Below are 16,431 nucleotides of genomic sequence, written 5' to 3'. Positions count from 1 at the left end.
CTCTCTCTCTGCCGGTTAATACCAGTTAATTGGGTTCTGGTTAATTTGAGGTTTTACTGTTAGCAGACCAAATTACCTCAGCTCTAGAAATTCCTTTTTTTCCCCCCAGAATAAATTCCCTTATTTTTCTTCTTGTCCTTTTAAACTAAAACATATTATTCACAAAGCCGTATTTTCAAACTGTTTGTGAAACCACATTGTTAAAAGCTATCAAGAGCCTATTCTATACTTCAATTTGCCAACTTGATAGCTGGTGGTTCTGAATGTGTAAGCTTCCTTTGAGTATCAAGAGAGAACACAGACTATGGGATTTGAGGAGAATATGGGATATCCTTGCAGATTCAATAATGATTTGCACAGTCCTAAGCCCTAGACAGTGAGGGAAATGGGTGACATACCAAAAAGGCAGCTATCATCATTAATTCGTCCAACAATTTATTTTTTAAGTCTACCATGTGCAAGTCACTGTACTAGGGGCCACGGAGAGGACAAGCCAAGGTGTAATCGTCTGATGTGGAAACTAAAGGTGTATTAATAGCTTGAACAGGAACTAGTATGTCAAAAATGCCACATCCATAGTTTAGGAAATAAATGATATGACAATTGAGAGGAGGAGGATGTCACTTCTGACTAAATGATCAGGGAAATGTAAGGTAAAAGCTATTACATCTGAGCGGATCCTTGAAGAAGGGATGATTTTGGAAACAGAGTTGGTAGAATCTACCTAAACAGAGGCAGGAAAACCCAAGTCTCTTCAGGGGCTGTGAGGAAAGATGCACAGTGGTGAGTAATGACAGAAAGGTTTAAAAAGGCAGGTAGGATCTAATTAGGGAACACTCTTGCAAGCTAAAGTTTGAATCTTATTCCAAATAGATGAACATTTTTGAACAAGGCAGTGGCCAAGAGCTCAGACTTTGGCTCAAATAAATTGAAGCTCAAATCCTGATTCTACTCACTGTGTGTGATGTTGAGCAGGTCACTTAGCTCACTGAGTTGCAGATTAACAATATCTACCTCACATGGCTTTTATCAGAATTAAATGCAATTGGGATATGAAGCTCTCAGTCATTCATTTATTGACCCTCTACCATATCTATCCCAAACAATGAGCTTTGTACTGCTGATACAGACATAAAGGCCGAAACCAGGTCTGAAAGGAAGGCATGAAGCAATAGGAAAGACAGATAAGTAAACAGAAAATTACAATACTGTGTAAGTGAGCACACAGTCAGAGGAACTGAGTAACTCGGTAAAGGGGATGGTAAAGAAAGCTTACCAGAGGAGGCAGCCCCTGAGGCACCTGAAAGGGGTCTCTAAAGGTGGGTAGAAATAGAACTTATTTCCCAAGGTTTGATTATGTTTATTAATCTTCTTGTGATATTGTAGTTTCTAGCAGAAACAAGCCTTTAAAACTCTAAATGGATTTTTGTTATTATTTATGTTGTTTGGTTGGTTGATTGTTTTTGGCTTATTTCAAATCCAGAGAAACAGAGATGGTGTGGGGGAGGATGCCCTATTTCTTAGCTGACAAAAGGGAAAAAAAGAGTCCATTTGCAACCACGGTAGCAGTGGAAGAAGTAGGCAAGCCAAATCGCTGAAACATGGAGTACAATGAAAGACAGGAACTTGACTTAATATGATGTAACAAATCTGGGTTTTCACTTGGAGGAGACTCATTGTGGACATTTGATTTTCAGCCCACATTTATTTCCTCTTCTGACATGGGGCCCCAGTTTTGTTTTGTTTTTCTTTTTCTGAAGAATCACATCTTTCCTCATTCTTATTTAATGTGTTCTGGTTTCAGGGTTGACTGGATTCAGGCCTGGCCAATCAGAACCTCACCCTGGCCTCAATGGTTGGGATGGTGCATCATCTAATCAGAGTCAGAGAGAGGCAATCTGGGATTTCTGCTGAGCCTGTAGATATGCCTTGGCTACTGGTTTGAACACGGGAAGGTGTGGACTAGGAGCTGCTGGAAGCCATCTTCCTACCACTTCCCACCACTTGAAATCTGGTATTGAAGCCAGCCAATAAGAAGGAGAGCAGTAGAATATAAAGCTGTGATCCTCACAGTAGAATATAAAGCCCATGAGGGCAGGAAGCTTGGCTTTATTTTTAAATATTTTTTATTGATATATTATTTACATATAAAAAAATGCTCAAAATAAATGTTTGAGTAAAAAATTATTACAAAGTGAATATATATATTTAACTACCACCCAGATCAAGAAATCAAACATTACCCTTCTCATACTCCTTCTAATTACTACCTCCTCTCTCCTCTTGACTATTAACATCATAGTTTTGAGTTTTTGAATTTTATGTAAATGGAATTATATAGTATACATTTTTGTATGTCTGGCTTCTGTCACTCACCATTATTGTAAATATCTTTGATGAACAGACACATACATTTCTATTGGCGATATTCCCAAGAGTAGAATGGCTAGGTCATAGAGTATATGCATATTCAACTTTAGAAGATATTGCCAAATTACGTTCCAAAGTGATCTTGTGGATATGTAGTACATCATTTTGCACATGAGGCTGAAACCTTTTTATATGGCCATTTGGATATCTTTTTCTATGAAATACCTGTTAAGTGTCTGACCCATTTTTCTATTGAATTATATATCTTTTCTGGTTTGAGTTGTTGGAGGTTTTAACATTTTTTTTTTTTTTTTATCTTTAGCTATTATACTGATACCATACTATTGTCATTTTATAATAAACCTTGGTAACTGGTAGAGTATGTCCTCCTATCTTCTTTTTATGAGTGTTTTGGCTATTCTTGGCGCTTTGCATTTCCATATAAAGTTGACCCTTGAACATGCAGGGGTTAAGGGAGCCACCTCCAGTGCAGTTGTAAATCCATGTATAACCTTTGACTCCCCCAAATTTAACTACCCCCAGTTATTCTCTCAATATCTGCAAGGGATTTGTTCCGGGACCCCTCATGGATACCAAAATCTGAGGATGCTCAAGTCCCCTATATAAAATGATGTAGATGGATGCGTATAGTCAGTCTTCTATTTCCAATCATGGATCAAAAACAGTAGTTATTTAGTGAAAAAAAAATCATATATAAGTGGACCTGCACAGTTCAAATCCATGTTGTTCAAGGGTCAACTGTACATTTTAGAGTCAGGTTGCTATTTTTCCACATATAAACTTTTTGTGATTGCACTGAATCTGTAAATTAATTTGGAAAGATTGACATATTTACAACACTGAAACTTCTAATCCATGAATAATGCATATATTTCCATTTATTTAGTTTATCTTCAATTTCTCTCAATAAAGTTCTATAGTTTTCTTTGTAGAGGGGTCTTGTATTCTTTCATTAGATTTATTCCTAGGTATTTGATATTTTTGTGCAATTGCAAATGGTAAAAATTTTTAAAGTTTTCTGTTTGTTGCTGATATATATTAATAGAAAAACAATTACATTTTTGTACGTTGACCTCATATATTGGTTTTCTACTGGTGTATAACAAATTATCACAAACTTATCATCTTGGAAAACAAATTTATTATCTCACAGTTCCCATAAGTCAATAGTCTGGATACAAGTTAGCTGGGTCATCTGTTCAGAGTCTCACTAGGCTGAAATCAAGGTGTCAGCCAGGCCTATAATCTCATCTTAGACTGTGGGTCCTCTTCTAAGCTCACTGATTAATGGTGAAATTCAGTTCCTTGGAATTATAGACTGAAGTTCCTCTTTCATGCTGGCTGTCATCCAGCAGCCACTCTCAGCTACTACAGGCCAAGGCAATTTCCTGTCATGTAGTCCTCTCTGAAACATGACATTTTGTTTCTTCAAGGCCAACAGGAAACCATTTCTCTTCAAATATTTTGATTTCTGTCATCTCTGACCTCTAAACTCTCTTTTAAAAAGTCTCACCTGATTAGGTAGGGCCGCTAGGGTGATCTCTCTTGATTAACTCAGTGGGTCTTAATTACATCTACAAAATTCCTTCACTTTTGCTATACACCATAATTTAATCATGAGAGTGAAAACTCATATTCACAAGTCCACCCACACTTAAGGGGAGGGGATTATATAGGGCATGGACACCAGGGGTCTGGGATGTTGGGGGACAACTTAGAATTCTACCTACCACACCGTGTATCCAGTAATCGAACTGGTTAATTAATTCTAGTAATCTAGAGATTCATTGAGATTTCCTAAATATATAGTTATGTTATCTAAATATAATAAGTTTTATTTCTTCCCAATTCTTATATTGTTAAAATGTCTTTTTCTTAACTTATTGCACTGGCCAGAAACTCCAGTACAATGCTGAAAAGAAGTAGTGAAAGTGGGCTTGTTTGTCTTTCATATCATTGTATCACTAGTGCTTAAAATAGAGCATGAGACATAGTAGTTTTCAACAAAAATTGTTAAATGAATAAATGGATGACAGCAGAGCTGACAGATGGGGAAAATTGGTTCCTCCTTGATCATTTGATGTCAATCAAAAGTTTTCAGTGATATTAAATCTCCTGACCCACAGAATAACATGAGTGAACAAATATTTGGGAGAAAATTAATTATTATGCTCAGTGGAGTTACTTGGTTTTTGTTTGTTTTTTTGTTTTTGAAGAGCACTTCTGGGAATTAAAACATGTTCAAATATCTACCATATAAAGAAAATCCTCCCTCACATCCACATCCACATCCACCTACCACTCCATCTAACCCCTCTTTTTTTTTTTCCTAACAACTAAGCTTCTAGAAACAGTTTACTCATTCTTTGTTCTTCTCCATAAAACAGCCCTCAACTCATCAAAATCTGCTTCCAGTTCTACTATCCACCAAATTTGTCTTGCTAGGATAAGTAGTGACCTTCATGCTGCTGAATCTAATGGACAGCACACATCTTATTAGCTATGGTTGACTACTCCTAGCTGTTTCCAAAAACATTAGTTCCTTTGTCTTCTGTATCCTCAGAGTCTCATGGCTTTCCTGTTATTTCTCTGCCTCCTCTTTCTAGTCTCCCCTGGTTGTTTTTCTTCCTCTCAGAACCTAGTCCATTAACCAGAGGAATATGGTGACCACCTAGAATCAGAATAGTACCCATTGACACGTATCAGTAAGCTAGTTTAATCATAAAGGCAAAGTCTTTTATACAAATATTTTGTTTGCTCACTAATTTGATATATGCTGATATTTGCTTGTATAGATCTGGGCCTAGTTTCAGGCCCTCTTCCCTTTTTCTTTTTTCTCTTCCTTACCGTTTCCTTTCCCTTCCCTTCCCTTCCCAACTCGCTGTACTCTCTCTCTCTCTCATAAATCTCATACACATCCATCCTTCCAATTATTAACTATGTGTTGACAACTTATAAACTTATGTCTTCATTCAGGTATCTCTTCTGAGTTGTAGGCCTATATATCTAACTGCATCCTTAACATTTCCAGGTAGCTATTACATAGATATCCCAATTAGACATTTCTATTACTGAAATTATGGTACCAAATCTTTTCCTCCTCCATTGTTTCCTACCTCACTAAATGGTTCCACCATACTCCTGGTCGCTCATGTTAGGAACCTTCGGAATCATTCCTAGCATGTACTTATTTCTTAGCTCCTTTGTCCAACCAATCACCAAGTACTGCCAATTCTGTCTCCTATGATACCTCTCAAATATTGGAACTGTCTTAGTCAGCTTGGGCTGCTATAATAAAATACCATGGATTGGGTGGCTTAAACAACAAACATTTATTTCTCACAGTTATGGAATCTGGGAAGTCCAAGATCAAGGTGCCAGCAGATTCAGTTCCTGGTGAGGACCCTCTTCCTGGCTTATGGGCAGCTGCTTCTCACTCTGTCCTCACATGGTGGAGAGACAGTGGGCTTGTTTGTCTTTCATATCATTGTATCAGTCTTTCTCTCTTCCTCTTTTTATAAAGACACTAGTTCCATCATGGGGGCTTCACCCTCCTGACCTCATCTAAACCTAATTACCTTTCAAAGGCTCCATCTCCAAGTACCACCACATTGGGGTTGAAGGCTTCAACATACAAATGTGGGGCAGGGGCGAGGGGGTGTGGATAAAAACATTCAGTCCATAACAGATACCCTTCTAACTGCTCATGCCATACTTTCTCTTAGTTACCTCCACTAACTCATTCTCCACAGAGTGGTCAAACTGATCTTTGAAAAACATTATTGTGTCATCTACTTGCCCAAAGCCCTATCATAGCTTATAATAAAGTTCAAACTCCAACATGACTTATAACTCTCTGTATGGTTTGGCTTTGCTACTTCTGTTTCATTGCATGCCAGCCAATTGGCCTTGTCTTTGTTCCTTCTGCTTACCTAGATCCTTCATGCCTCAGAGGTGGCTGTTTCCACTGCCTCGGACTCTTCACTACCACCATTTCCCTTCCCTGGCTAGATCCTATTTGTTTTCCAGTTTAAATGCTGCTTCTTTGGGCAAGAATCCTCTGTGCAGCTACATTAAATTACACTCACCTTTACAAGCTCTCATACCTTCTTTGACGTTTCCTTGATACATATCCCATCTGTTGTTGAACAATTCCTGTAACTATTTGTTTAATGTCTTTCTTCTGTACTCGCTCTCTGCCCCACCCCAGATTGTGAGGGCTATGAGAGCATGAACTGAATCTGTCTTGCTGACTGCTAGCATATTGGACTCAGAATCATTTTTGATTAATATTCATTGACTGTGAATTGAAGTCTAGATATCTACTTGAGAATGAGGAAGAGTGCAAGGGGTTAGGGAGTATTGGTGTAGGAATATTTCCTCCATCTTTTCATTATAATAGGAGATTTAGAATCAGAATCAGAATATTGGTTCCACTGTTATGAGGAATCACAAGTCTGACAAAAATTAACCTCATCCTGGGGGTAAGTAGTGAGTAACTAAGGGAGCCTCTAACATACTGGGGCAAAATGCAGGCAGGTCAGGCCGGCAGTGAAGAATCAGAGAAGAGAGCAATTTCCCTCTGGATGCCATTAACCAGAGATGCTGACCACCTGGAATCAGAGCAGCACTCACTGACACGCATCAGTGAGTCAATTTAATCATGAAGACAAAACCATTTATATAAGCATTTGGTTTGCTCACTGTTTTGATATATGCTTGTTGTAGGGATCTATAGGGGGATCTGTAGGGGGGTGGAAACTGTCATGAGTCTGACTTTCAATTTGTAATACACAAAAAAAATTTATGTTTTGTAAATGTGTCCTGTGTGTTCACTTTATCATTTCTTTTACTGTGCATAATGAACTGTAAAGCAAAGTTAGGACTAACTTAGAAGAATGGAAATAAGCCTTTGCATATTTATAAAGGAGGACTACACAGAAATAAGCCATACATTTTCTAAAAGACTGCATTCTTGCAGCCAAATATGGGAACTGTCTCTTGGATTTATGAACTGGTAATGAGTACTTAAAACAATAAATTATCTACATTGATTATTTCCTAAGTCATTAAATACTTATTATCAAGCAAAGTTCCCTACAAGATTTTTTTTCCTGTAAGTAATGAGAACCTTCATATTCCATACTTTAGAGTAAGCGCTACCTTTTCTTTGGAGAAGAGGGGGAATCTGATATTTTTTGGATTCAAATAATAAGTAATTCCACTGAACATAATTATTTTTTGGTAATTTGTTGCTGTAGCAGTCCTACTGGAGTTTTAATAGTGTGGGGCAAAGAACATGAGACTGGAAGTCTTTAAATCTGGATTCTAATTGGAAATCTGCTGCCACCACTAAAACATTATCTGTCTCAGCCCTTTGACCTCCATTTGCTCACGTGTTAAGTAAGAGGCCTCTTCTGCTCCAAAGTCTGGTTTCAATGATGTTTTCTTTCCTTTGAGTTTATTATTTTTATTTTAGATAAATTCTTAAAAGATAATAAATAAAACTACAGAAGGGAAAAAAATGCTGTTCTATGTCTAAAGTTAGATTTTTTTGGCAATAAGACAGACTTCTAGATTGAAATCAGATTGTGATTGAGAACTTGTTTTTATTAACACTCGGGAATTCATAAAAGTAAAGAGAATAAGGTGAGAAAACACAGTTACTTCACTTCCCGGTAAAATGGGAACCAAAATGACCAGAAAGTGGCATGAGAGTTAAATGGGCTTTCTAATGCACGTTGGTATTCAAGGAAAGTCCATTGTATAATTGAAATCCATTGTTAAATTAATGTTTTACTGTGGATTATGTTCTGAAGTTGTCCTGGTTGCATGATACTCAGTGTTTTGTTTTTTTTGTGTGTGTTTTTTTTTCTCTTTATTTTGCTTGTAAAATCTTTTCTCAGTTTGATTACTTTTTCTCTATTTAAAAATATTGCATAGTGGTGTAAGAATTTGTATTTCTGCTGCTTAGGGGGTTCTTTCTGAGTGATGGCTGGTGAGTCACATACCCAGTTGATGTTGAAGTGGTATGGAGAAAAATCCCTTGAGAGGCCAACTATGGTTTCTGTTTCTCTGGAAATGTATGCCTTCCAAATTGCCCATAATTTTCCTAGAAAAATTTTAAGTGAAAATTTTTTTCCTAATAAATGTTTAAATATTCTATTTCATTATAAAATTGCACATTTTAAAAATAGCTTCATATAGTTATTACTTAAAATGCTCCAATTGTAAAATGAGCCAAGACTCATCTTTATCATAAATCTAATAAATTCATAGTGGCTTACAACCATCTAGAGCCCTGTAACATATCAGTGGCAAATTGTTTTTCAAGACATTAGCCTAATGGGTTACTCATTCTGCTTAGCATATGGTAGAAAGTGGTTTATGTTTATCAGTACCAGTTTATCTTTATCTTTCATGCATTATTTCAACAAGTATTTATTGAGCTCTCAACTTGCACTAAGCATTGCTTCAAGTCCTGGGGATGAGGGTAAAGTGGTAAACAAAACAGACAAAACTTCCTGCTTTCATGGAGCTTGCATTCCTGTGGGGGAAAGAAAGACAATAAATAAGTAAAACACATGGGTTGGGGATGGGGGTTAGATGATAATAAAAGCTAAGGATAAAAATAAAGTGGGAAAGCAGATAGGGCATGATATTGCAATGAGAAATATGGTCTCATGAAATATCTCACTGAGAAGGTAAGATTTGAATAAAGACCTGAAGGAGATGAGGGAACTAGCCATTTGGATATCTGGGGGAAAAACATTCCAGACAGAGGGAAGAGGAAGTGCAAATGCTCTGAGGCAGGAGTGTGCCTGGCATGTCCCAGGAACAGTGAGGAACCCAATATGATTAGAGCAGAGGGAGACATTGGGGGAACAGAGGGAGATAAAGTTAGAGAGGTAAGACTAGAATGAGATCATCTAGGGACTTGTGAGGACTTTGTCTTTTACTCTGAATGGGACGAAGCCACTGGAGTTTTAAGCAGAGAAATGACATGATATTATGTCATTATTATGTTGAGAATAGGTTATTCTTGAGCTGATTATTATGTTGAGAATAGGCTAGAGGGTGACAAAGTCTAGGAGACTTTTGCAGTAATGCAGGCAAGTAGGATGATTACACTACACAAGTCCAAGAAGCATCATTTACCCTGCAGTTTCTGTGAATGGTGCTTCCTATAATGAGCAGTATATAGCCCAACAGCTGTAGTTAGGGGCCCTCCAGGCAGGATGAAAGTGGATGCCATGTGAGTGGTGAGACGTGTTTCGTCTAGATATATTTTGAAGGTCGAACTAATAGGATTTTCTGACACAGTAGTTGTGGGATTTGAAAGAGTCAAGTATGATTTCAAAGTCATCTATTATGTTTACAAATTATTAATAGTCATTATACCAAATATTATTTACTAAGGTGAGTAATTCATATTTATTTTTTAATTCAACAAGCATTTATTGAAAGTCTACTATGTAGTATACAATTATTGTTCCATATTCTGTAGGGATATTTTTAAATGTATAATAGCAGCAACAACAGAAAACTCTGTCCTGGAAATACCTATAACTTTGTTAGACAAAGCCTCCATATATAAAAGGACCAAATGAAACAATAAAAGAACCAAATACTGTATAAAGCAATAGAAGAAAAATATGATAATGGGACTAATAAAATGGTATATATATGTGCATATATATATATAGTCACTCACTGTTCCTCACTGTTCCTGGGACATGCCAGGCATACTCCTGCCTCAGAGCATTTGCACTTCCTCTTCCCTCTGTCTGGAATGTTTTTCCCCCAGATATCCAAATGGCTAATTCCCTCATCTCCTTCAGGTCTTTATTCAAATCTTAGCTTCTCAGTGAGATATTTCATGAGACCATATTTCCCATTGCAGTATCATGCCCTATCTGCTTTCCCACTTTATTTTTATCCTTAGCTTTTATTATCATCTAACCATCCCCGACCCCATGTGTTTTACTTATTGTCTTTCTTTCCCCCACAGGAATGCAAGCTCCATGAAAGCAGGAAGTTTTGTCTGTTTTGTTTACCACTTTACCCTCATCCCCAGGACTTGAAGCAATGCTTAGTGCAAGTTGAGAGCTCAATAAATACTTGTTGAAATAATGCATGAAAGATAAAGATAAACTGGTACTTATAAACATAAACCACTTTCTACCATATGCTAAGCAGAATGAGTAACCCATTAGTCTAATGTCTTGAAAAACAATTTGCCACTGATTATATATATATATATATATATATATATATATATATATATATATATATTCCCCTAGGGAGATGGTCCAATTTGAAAATAATTTTACATTTGTCAGGATATGCCCATATGTCTGACTGTTGTACTCCTCTAATCTACTCAACAACTTATTCACTATTTTCTAATACTAACATGACTCGTGTGTTTCCTCTTCAAACTGTGGTACTAGATATACTCTATGGTTCATTCCTGCTCCAGGAGGAAATATATAAAAGACTTCATATCTGAGGTAGGAATTACCTGTTTCATGCGCTCTTCTCTTGCTGATGATAGCTTAAGTTACATTCCCCACAATTTGGTTGAAAATTCACAATCAAACCTTATCCCCTAGTTTCTTCGTCCAGTTTCTGACTTGGGATTTTTCATACCTTTTGACCATTTATCTTACTTGCGGCACCTTGGCTTATGAGGACTTGTGGCTTCTCATGCCTCACCTTACCCACCTCATTCATAACCATGTCTTGCCACTTACTAGTCTGTGGTTTTAATTAACAGAGCCTTCCTAATAATAATGAGATATTGAAGATTATAATAATGAGTTTGATAGCATATATATATATATATATATATATATATATATATATATATATGTTTGTTTTTTTGAGTACTGTCTATGAGCTAGGCTATTTAAATACGCTTTAAATGTTATCCTCACAGTACATTTATGAAGTGGGTACTGTCTTCATCCCCAGAAGAAACTGAGCATTAGAGAGCTTAACATGCCTGAGGTTACTCAGCTAGATAGTGGCAGAGCTAGAATGAAGCCCAGAACCGATGAATACTACGATGCCATAATATGTCCTTCTGTATTAGATGCATAAACATGATACAGAGGGAGGAAAAATGCCAATCCCAACAAAGTTTTCTAAACTCTGAAAGCCTCTATGTCTAATAGCTATCTTTCTAATGTTATGAAGTTATCATTTTAAATTTTGCCTAGTTCGAGTTGGAGATAACATTTGCAATACAGTCCTATTTTTGAAGGTATTGATACTGGAGTTGGTTTTGCATGGCCCTAGACACAGGTATACACACACAGGTACTCTGGACACAGACTGAAAAAGGAGCAGTTGAAAGTTGAAATGCTAGCAGTGGGGACTTCTATTAGACCAAGATCGAAATTAAAGAGAGGAGGGAAAAGGAAGAAAACTAACAAGTATTTACTGAGCTTTTCTTGTTATCAGTTACTGTTTTTTAAATGCTCATTTAATCCTTACAACAACCTATTATTATTCTCATTTTACATGGGAGAAAAATAAGATGTGAAGAGATCCTCTTTAGCAGATGAAGAAACAAAGGAGTAGAAACTGATAGCACAATCACGTAGCTAACATGTCAAAGTGAGTAAAAAACCCAGGGTTAGCTAAATTTGAAAGCCTGTGGGATTAATTACTGCAGGTGGTAGATAGCCCCTGTGATGCCCACCTCCTGATGCTCACAAGTTTGTGTGCAATTTCCTCTCGAGTGTTAGCAAATCTTGTGACTTGCATCTAAACCATAGAACGTGGCAAAAATGATAGAATATCACTCTGTCTTGCTCGCTGACTCACTCTAGAGAGTTTAGAGACACTCCTGGCAGGTTTGATGAAGTAAGCAGCCATTTTGGGAAAACCTACATAGCAAGGAACTGCAGGTGGCCTCTTGTTGCTGAGGACAGTCTCCAGCCAGCGAAAAGCTAGGGCTCTCAGTCCTACAACCAGAAGAATTCTGTCAACTACCTGAGTGACCTTGGAAGCAAATTCTTCCTTAGTCAAGCCTCCAGTGAGAACATAGCCTGACTGATGCTTTGATTGCAGCTTTATGAGACCTTTAGCAGAAGACCAATCTAAGCTGTGCCTGGTCTCCTGACTCACAGAAACTGTAATATAATAAATATGTGTTATTTTAAACTGCTAAGTTTGTGGCAATTTATACACAGCAATAGAAAACTAATACATCACACTATCTTGGTTTTCCCTATGTTTGGAGTGCAGTAAATTCTTAGCAAATGGTAGTTGCTATTATGATGATATATCAAAATGGAAATTTAGAATGTCAGAATCAAAGAGAAATGGAACTGAGAAATTTACCAGTTAAATAATTGTTTTCAAAGTGATCAAGCAGCTGACTTAGAAGATACAAAGAGATGATGATATACAAAAACTCATGTATTACATACTCCCAATAATCGAGTGTATTATCACATGAAATACTATAAAATGTCTAGTGGTGCTTATACCCATTCTAGTTTTAATGGCTTGCACCATACTCAAAGTAAATTGGAAAGTTTTCCTATGTTAAGATAGTCGACACTAGACATGAAGAAATAGTAAAATAATATTCAGATTCCAATTATATTATTATAAATTGTAACATTTTTAAATACTGTAAATATTATGGGTAAAATAATTCAGGGCATTGGATCAAAAACCAACCCCAAATGAAACTATCAGCATAATACTTTTAGTTCATGAGCGCAGGTGGATTTTGCTTACCAAAGATAATTTATACTAAACACACAATGTCATTGTACATATTTAACTATTGCATAGGTTAGAGAATTTGAATGGGTTTCTATTTGACAGGTTCAAAGTATGCTATTGTGGAAAAAAGAGGGGCTAGTACACATGTCTAACTAAATTGCAAAATGATTTTTCTGGTTGTTCCTTCTAACAGTGCCCCCTTTCCCTTCTGTGTTTATATTAACATGTGAATGTATAGTTTCTGTCAAACAAGGTATTAAAAATGGTATTTATTGATTGAATTTACATGTTAACTTCACACTGTCAAGACAAATCTACACTGAATATATAGTAAACATAAGCATAGACCTTTTATAAGTGTTACAGCATTAAAAATTTTGCCCATTGTTCCTCTAATGAGAATATATGACCCTGAAAATTATCACCATTCATAATCTTAACAGGCTTAATAAAAATTATGCCAAGTACAGTGTTAGTAGTATGGTGGCTAATATTTTCTTCTTAGGGCAATGATGATTTCTATCAGTTTTCTTAACTTTCTGTTATCTGCAATATCTGGAAATGAACATTAATAATATACCTGTACATATTTATTTGTGATTTGACTTTCTAATACTGAAATGATTCAAGGGATAACAAATGACTGTATTAATTATTTTGAAATTTATCTACCTATTTAAATTACCTGTCCAGTTAACAGGTTTTTGTTTTGTTTCTTTTTGCAAACCTTATCATCAGCATTTACTTCTCTGTTTAGATTCATGATTATGAATTTTTCTGTTGAAAAATAAAAGTAAACATCATGCTGGATCCCTGAAAGAACTAAGCACAATACTCAATGTGTGTTTTCTTTCTATGGTATGTTATCTACAGATGGATAATGAGAAAAGCAAACCAGTTTGTCTTGTTCTAGTGTTTGCAAGATACCTTAAGGCTATTTAATCCAAGTGCCCACAAGAGCAACTTGGAATCTTTTTTGGAAAAAGGTGGGGTATCAATGCAAATAATTTTTAAAAGGTCAAACTGCAACGTTTAAAGCAACTTTCAAAACGTTGAACCTGACATAGGTTCAAAATATAGGAATTTGCTAAATCCATTCTTAGTATATTCTATGAACTGATTCTAGACTTAAAGTGAAATTATTTTCCTCTCTGGCCTTAGATGAAATTCGTGGAATCTTTCCTTAATATTTTAATAATATAAACTCATCTGGTTTTATAAGAGATCAGGGAGTTAGGAGGATCTCTTCATTATTTTATAGTTAAATTTATTTCATGTTGGGGATTGATATTGTCTCTCTCCTTATTACAAACTGTGGAGAACTGAATTTAGAAAAATATAATGTAAAAATTTCCTCTCAACTATTTTGTTGCTGCCTTCTCTTTTGCCCTTCCTTTCCCCCAACTTTAGCTCTTTAGTGGTTAACAGTATTTCACAGTTATGTTTGCAGTTTTCAAAGTGACTTCTTGGAAGTGAAACTTGAACTGTTTTTTTCAATCCCCAACTTTGACAGTTACATCTTCACTTTTGATTTGTTAAAACATACTGTCTTATAAATGCCTGAAACTTTGATTATTTTTAGGCAAAGAGAGTTTCAAAATTGAAAGCTATCTTACTAAAATCAAGACTTAAGCTCTCAAGTGAGGGCCCTTTTCTCTCTTTTAAAAAATATTCTAAGACTCTCCCTTTCTTGCGGATTGTATTTTATTGGATTAAGGTTGCAAGCCCTCTGAAACCAGGCTGAATTGGATTACTGTTTATAAAGATCACACCGAGTAAGTATTTATAACACACACACTTCAAATATCTCAGCCAGAGAAGAGTGATAGTTGCCTGAGAGGAAAGCCTGGAACTAGATGAAAATTTAGAGGACTCAGTGGGGGAAGGCCTCAATAGAGAGATCCTGTGCTATTTTCAGAGTTCAGTGGGTTGCTGGGAAAGGGGTGACCTTTAACATTTCAAAGGACATTTATTTGGGAAACTCCGAACAGCATTCACTTGGGGTGGGGGGGTGAAAGGAGAGGTGGAATGGTGTGAAAATATCTACTTTAGGTCGTAGGTGATTTAGGGACGTTTGGAGTCGGTTTGGTCTGGGAGGTGGGCGAGGGTCCAGTCCCAGGGAAAGCGGAAGGCGGCACCTGGGTGCTTCTGAGAACATGTCTCAGTGGTGGAAGGGTCGTGGGGAAAAGGAGAGTTCAGCGTGGGTTTCTGTCCTTACGTGCAGGACTATGAGAGGAGGTGCAGAGGAATCGCACCGGCTGTTTCCCGCTCCGGGAGAACGCCGGCTGCGCCCGCGTCGTAGCCCCTCTCCCGAGGTGGCGAGCGCTCCGCTCCTCCCGGCCCGGCCGCGGCCCTCCCGCCCCGGCGGAGCCGCGCGGTGGATTGTGGGCTGGGGGCTGCGGCGGCCTGGCGGCGGCCTCCGGCGCTGCCTCCCCCGGACCTAGTCGGGCCGACCCGGGTCGGCGGGGCGAGGAGAAGCAGTGAGCAGGCAGCAGAAGTCCTAAGGGTAGTGGTCGCGGCGCGGCGGCGGCGGCGGCGGCGGCGGCGGCTCCTCTGGAGGCCGGGGATGTGGGAGAGGCGGTGGCAGCAGCGGCGGAGGCGGCGCTGCGGACCCGGGGGAAACTGCTGGCTGACAGGACACCCAGGAGAGACGTGAGGGAGCCGCTGCTGCCGCCTCTCACCCCAGAGTGGAGCTGGGCTCAAGAGGGCGGCCCTCTGCACCCCCGGCGGACGGGCCAGCCGGCGCGGGGCGGGGGCGGGAAGCCGGGCTCGGGCCCGGCCGGGCTCCCGGCGGCCGCGGCCGCGGAGCAGCAGTCTCGGCGCGACGTGGAGGGCTGAAGGCAGCGACGATGCACTAGGCCTCGCTCTGGGGCGGCTGCCCGGGACCCGCAGGTAGGTGTCCGGCCGGCCCCACTCGGCCCCCAGCGCTTCGCGGCCCACCCTCCGCCCGACCTCCTGTGAGAGAGGGACCGAGACCCCACCTCCTCTGTCTCCTCCCCGACTCCAGTCGGACAGAGTTTCGGTCACAACTGACCGGCGCTGAAGCTTCCATTCTCCTCTCGGCCACCTTCTCCTCTTCCTTGTCACTCTCCCTCCGGGATCGACTTGCTCCCCAACCTCCAGCGGCGGCCGCAAACGTCGCTCTAGCCCCTCTCGCCCCTCTCCGGGATCCCGGCTCTGGAACTTCCACCACCCTCCGTAGATGCTGCCCCCAAACTTTCCCTTTCTTTTCCCAGCCGGGCCCTTAGCCCCTCTTTTGATGCTATTGAAATAATTTAAATGAAAAAATAAAAT

The sequence above is a fragment of the Rhinolophus sinicus genome, linkage group LG05 (genome assembly GCF_036562045.2).
Source record: "Rhinolophus sinicus isolate RSC01 linkage group LG05, ASM3656204v1, whole genome shotgun sequence".
NCBI lineage: Eukaryota > Metazoa > Chordata > Mammalia > Chiroptera > Rhinolophidae > Rhinolophus > Rhinolophus sinicus.
Note: the sequence above shows the minus strand (reverse complement) of the source record.